This window comes from Schistocerca cancellata, chromosome 2 (genome assembly GCF_023864275.1).
Source record: "Schistocerca cancellata isolate TAMUIC-IGC-003103 chromosome 2, iqSchCanc2.1, whole genome shotgun sequence".
Taxonomy (NCBI): Eukaryota; Metazoa; Arthropoda; class Insecta; order Orthoptera; family Acrididae; genus Schistocerca; species Schistocerca cancellata.
In genome coordinates, this window is record NC_064627.1 from 843,869,009 (window position 1) to 843,875,008 (window position 6,000).

Genomic DNA, 6,000 nt, shown 5'->3' on the forward strand with positions numbered 1-6,000 from the left:
TGTAAGATCCGATGCCAGTTTTATATTTAATGTCATGTATGTATTAATCTGTCAAGTGGCGCACTACACTTTATTGCATCCAGTGTCAAATGTGTGATATTTTAAAAAGTTTTAAGACAAAGTTCTACAGTAGAGAGCAACTACTTTTAAATGATTTATTTTAAATGGCCATTAAGTGGATGACACGTACATGTACTAGACAGAGTGAGAGACTCCCACATCTGATACAGATAAGTGATTGTACCTATAATACCTTCTGAAGAAAGTTTTAAAACTATCGAAATCATGGTCAAGATTTAATAAACCTGTATTTTGCAACTGGATGGCTATTAATTCCTATTCATTGAATCTCTTTCACACACAGTTGCTGAAGCGCAGCCAAGTTCAAAATCTTAAATCTGGCTGTTCTGTTCGGCTAACTGCTCCACACTGCATTGTGTGGCCCTGCTTGTGCCTCCCACGTGCTTCATTTATAAACAAGTTTTCTGTCGCGTCCTGTGGCGGGCTGTCTAGCGTTGTATTATCGAAGTCGCTCCGCGATACCAAACATTCGACACAGTACCTCGCTGTTGTGTAAATAAATTACTAGCATACGATATGCCTGTTCAGCTATGCCACTGACTCGAGACTTCAGAACAGACGGAGCTGTATACTTCATTCTTGACGAGACAGGAAGTCAGAAAGGAACATTTGCACCATAAGGAAGTGTCTTGCAATGGTCATTATTAAGCTAATCAGCCAAAACATTAGAATATTAACTCAACATTATCATCAAAATCAGATGTAATCAGTCCTTCGTGACACGGATTCCATGAGTCAGCGGAACATAACCGGAGTCTTACTGCGTTAGATCTTCGTCCAAAAAGTTACATAGTCAAGATTACGATGATGTGTGTGCTGTGATGGGAATCTGAGTATCTTCGAGTGGCCTCTGGCAAATGTTTACTGAAGTAGAAGCGCCGGCAGGCGATTCTTATCTCACGTGCAAGTTATTGGCTTCTAATGGCAACAGGGAGTAGGACTATACAGCACTGATGAGTATCATGTGAGTTAATGTTGTGCATACTGCACGAGATCGCTAGAAACAAAGTGGTGTGCGGCGAGAAAAGTAGTGGCTATGTCAAAACATGTGAATATTGAAAGAGCTCTACAGCAGAAAAGGAAGGATGTTTCCGGTTTCATGTTCTGACGACGGTGAGGTGATTAGAGGCGGTCTACAGTAACATGCTCCAACGCTGCAGTATCTACAAGAAAGGGCAGATGAAATTTCAGATAGCAAAAAGGAAGTGACGACACGTAGGAATCGTATGCTCTGGATTGTAACGGCAACGTACATGTAGTGTAGCGGTGACGATGAATTCTGGAGACGTCGGAATGAAACGGAAGGAGAAGGCTAGAGGTGAAAGGAATAGGTGCCGTCAAATGTAGAAATGGAGTCACCGAAGTAGGGAGGATTTACAGTTTGCTGAAATGGTGCAAGTCGTGATTAGGTACATACAGCAACCAATCACAGAAAATATCATTATACTTCGCAGCAGTACGACAGCGTGGTTTGCAAGAAAAGGTATGGGTATCCACGGGTCCACGGGCAGGTAACGCACATTTACCAATAAGAACGATGTTGACTTGCTTCAAGGATGCTCGCTGAACTTTGTACAATAATGACATAATGCGGAATAGACATAAAATTGCGCGCAACATGAATTGCATTGAATTCCGGGAAGCAGTTGTTCGTTGCAAAACAGAAAACCGGTATAAATGTAAGACGCAGGGATCGCAAAGTAGCAAGTTCAGAAAAAAGAGCAAACGATGCCACAGCCTCATCTTTCTATAGGGTAAGAGTGCTCAACTTGTAATTAATTTTGACCCTGTTTTCAGTGTCGACCCATTTGACTTTCAGGAGGACGTATGTAGGGAAAGCGCTTCAACAATGCGTCAGAAAGGCATCTATTACATGGAATCCGTTATACCGAAGCTACGAGATGCGTATATATACCAAACAAGAGTGGAGTAATTGGGCTACAACAGTTTCGGAAATAGTGCGAACTTTGGTTTTGATCAAATGCAGTGAGGAATAAATGCTGTTCCTTGGAACATTGTGTATAACGCGTTGCCGGCGATGTGGAAGACGTAGGATATTCTTAGCAGTGCCAGTTGTGTTGACAGTTCGAGCGGCGCGGTCTATTGCCCGACGAATTGGTAGCAGTTCTGAAGCGAATGCCATGAAGTGTTTCCTTCAGTTTAAAAGTCGAGTTGAACTCACGAGGGCTTAAGTCAGGGGAGTGCAGTAGGTGGTATAGCACTTAGCAACCCCATCAGTAAAACAAATCAGTAACAGCTTGCACTGTACGTGCTTGAGTATTGTCCTGCAAAATGATGGTCAGGTCCTGCAGAAAGTGTCATCACTTCTGTCTCTATGCTGTTCATTTTTGGAACACAGCCTACTTCTTTTAGCTAGGCAAGTTTTTCCACTGTTCCACTCCCCAGTCAAGATGCTTCTATTCACATCGCAGTTGTGACTGACGACATCGTTGAGTCGATAAAGATGGAATACTGGCTACTGTCGTTAAGCCATACTTGCACCGTCACACGATGAACAGAGTTCTGTAAAAGTAATATCGCTTCCGTATCAATGAACTACACTAACATTTGCGTTATATATAGTCATTTATTCCACTTTAGAGAGTGGGTAATGCTGCAATACCCGCATCTTGGAATAGTCATGGATACGACATGCCAACGGTTTCACCACCATTCAGTTTCGATAGATCCTAATGACGGTAGCACTTGGAAGCTTAACGAACCTTGCCGTGTCCGTGATAGCTGGCGCTAGCCACGGGGCATCGTAGTCGTTATTTTCTTGTCCTCTGCTGACGACGACAACAACTTTGTCTCTTGTCCTCCGGTGTAGTGTCGCTTGCATTGCGTTGCGGACGTAGGATGTGATTACCGATATTTCGGTTGATAACCTGTATGAGATGGGAAAGTATCACGTAGATGTGTACAAAGACGCATCTGAGGGTTAGACGGAGGTCTAGAAATCGATCGTGCAGTAAAACTTGTAACACCATAACTGCAGCCTGAGGCTATTTTATTTATTGTTATTACTACATGTTTCGACGTTGATTATCATACGTTCGAGCTCCTACTTCAATGCCTTTCGAATTCTCTTTACTGTACCACGTGTAGTTTTCCAAATGTTGTCATGGCGTTCTTTAATGAGAGCAGCACTATTCATAATCCGAACGATCAGTTCGTCTCTTGTGTTTACTATTCCTTTCAACCATCGCCATACACAAAAATCTAAAGGGATAAGGACTACTTCTGCCAATTTATCTTCCGGCGAATGTTAGATTAAAAATGATGTGTCACCTGCTCACAAGTATATGCAGGATTCCTTCATGCTGGAAGAAGATACTCATCCTTGTATCAAGAGCAACCGTTTCTAATATTACTGGATGCTCGTTTTCAAGGAAGTCTTAGATAACGGAGTCCTGTAGGACGATGAGGTAACACAACGCGCCAAATCAACTGACAGTCTGTGATATCCTTATCACACATTTTTCAGAGAAGCGCTTTTGAAAACGTGTCTCCTCAATGGTATGTGGGTTTCAAAACAATAATGGTAGTTAGTAAATAAACCCAGAGTAAGTGGAGTACCGACGTACGAAATGGCTCAAATGGCTCTGAGCACTATGGGACTTAACATCTGAGGTCATCAGTCCCCTAGAACTTACAACTACTTAAACCTAACCAACCTAAGGACATCACTCTCATCCATGCCGAGGCAGGATTCGAACCTGCGATCGTAGCGGTCGCGCGTTTCCAGACTGAAGCGCCTAGAACCTCTCGGTCACACCGGCTGGCCGCACGAAATGAAAACTTATCTCTTTATTCAGTAAAAACTGAACTAATAATATATCCAATGCTTTATTCGAACTAGTCTAATATTTACTATTCCCACTGAAGCACCACATATGTCCATAACAGCGCGTCGTAATATGACTCATATTACACTTTACACCTCACCTAGGTTTTTTTATTCTCAGAACCATAATGCTCCAGCTGATTAGTGTATTTTTCTAACTTAGGAGATATATTTGGTAGCTTCTTGATACTGTTGATAGATGTTGCGAATCGATACAGGGAACGAGAGAGCCACGACAGTCGAATATCTGGGACTAGCCACTGGAAGAAACAGATGAGGCATCAATCGCATTAGACTTCGAGAACAAGCCTTCCCATATTCTAGCTCTTTCTATTTCATGTTGCAAACCTATTTCTGTTACGAAGAGTTCGCCTTTTGCAAGACTTGATAAACTACGCTGAAATGACCCAAATTTGTTTAATCGGTCTCAACACAACGTCTTCCACAGCATGTTACTACTGATTTCATAAAGACGACATTGTCACTGGCTAAATACTGGACTTTTTACTTCTAAACTTGTCATTGTTGCGGCACACTCTACCTGTTTACGAATTATTTGTATATTATAGCGCGAATAAAGTAGGCAGTACGAAATTTGCGTGTAATACTCTTCGTTCAAGGGCCACTTGAATATATTTTACTTGAGGTCATATACTATTCTGCAGCGGAAAATGCTTGAAAGTGGGATGAAACCACACAACTGGAGTTCCTTTCTTCCACTGCTCAAATATTTGCGTTTTTCATTCTGCGAGAATCAATGCTGAATGTATGTCGCTTTTGGGTTCCAATGGCGAGTCAGAGCCCATCATTGCACTCCCACTGCCACTAAGTTTGTCGATCGTTATGAATCAGTTCTGTATGACAAACTAATACGCAGACTTGTACTTCCCAACAGTATTATTAGTGCGGGTATTCTCATTTCGTTTTGGAAGGCTACGTAGCTCGTCTACACAGGACATAGGAAACAAGTATAGCCACTGTTAGACACGAGCTGCGCGATTCTTTAGCTTTTGATTTAGTTAGTAAGAGATCTTAACCGTTCAACTCGACCTGTATTGTGTGATTAGAAGTAACGTGTAAAATGGGACGTAGACGATTACTCTTAAGATGTTGAGAACCTAAATACCGGACCTAAGCGAAAATCGAAAGTTGCGATGTACACGCAGGTCGCGTAGAAATCAACACAGTAAAAGAAGCTCAATTATTTGAGGAAAGTAATTTTTATATAACTCCATGAACTGCGAATAAAAGAAAGTTACTCTATTTGTTACCGGTTTCAGTCTACCTGATCATCATCAGGCAATTTTTTTTATTTATTTAGCAGTTCATTGTGTTACACAAAACTTACACTTACTTTCCTTAAACATGTACGACCAGTAGAGCACCGGCAGTAACAGGAACTAGAAGAAACTATACACTCTTACACGCACTTGTCAAGTGGCATTATGTAGACCGATTACTTAGGAATCAACTGCAACAGGATATGCTCAGCCTCTGCCGCCCCCTACCTGTGCGTTGCGAGGTGATGTGCAGTTTTGTGTGGCGCGCAGTGATGGAGGCCGACTGTTCGGCGTCGGCGCGCGCTGAGGATGCGGCCGACACCACGGTCGCGCGATGCTTAAATAAGAGGTGCCTTGTCAGAGCAGAGCCATCTGGAGGTAGCTCGTAACGTTTGTGTATCACCTGTCATGACGTGACTCGCGCAGCTTGGGTGCGCACCGTTGCACATGGATCAACCGTTTTTGGCTCTCTGATGCAACACTCCAGGGGGATTAAGATTGTGACTGCCGTCAGTATTCCTAACATCGGCAATAAAAATCCTCAGTGTCTTAGCACGCTTAGTTACACGGAGAATCCATCGAGCAATCAAAAACATTTTGCAAAGCTCATTCGTTAAAAAAAAAAAAAAAAAACAAAAAAAAAACGGCATCAACAAATGTAATTACATCGCTCTGCAATAATTAAGGACGAGATAGATAAAGTACCATAGTATAATAGCTACTGAGTGAATACGAATGAAAGTGCGGGACTATGCTGCCAGAGGTCTCCCAGTCGTGTTTAGGGAGCTGGAT

The 6,000-nt window shown here is 42.4% G+C and overlaps 1 protein-coding gene across 1 annotated transcript in view; it reads right to left on the minus strand.

Annotated features, from left to right (window-relative positions):
* LOC126162759 (sodium-independent sulfate anion transporter-like) overlaps positions 1-5,531 on the minus strand; it is a 174,580-nt gene extending 169,049 nt beyond the window's left edge. Inside the window, exon 1 of the mRNA XM_049919447.1 lies at positions 5,437-5,531. The gene's annotated coding sequence lies outside the window, so the exon portion shown is untranslated. The remainder of the gene's footprint in view (positions 1-5,436) is intronic.
* Between the last annotated feature and the right edge of the window lie 469 nt (positions 5,532-6,000).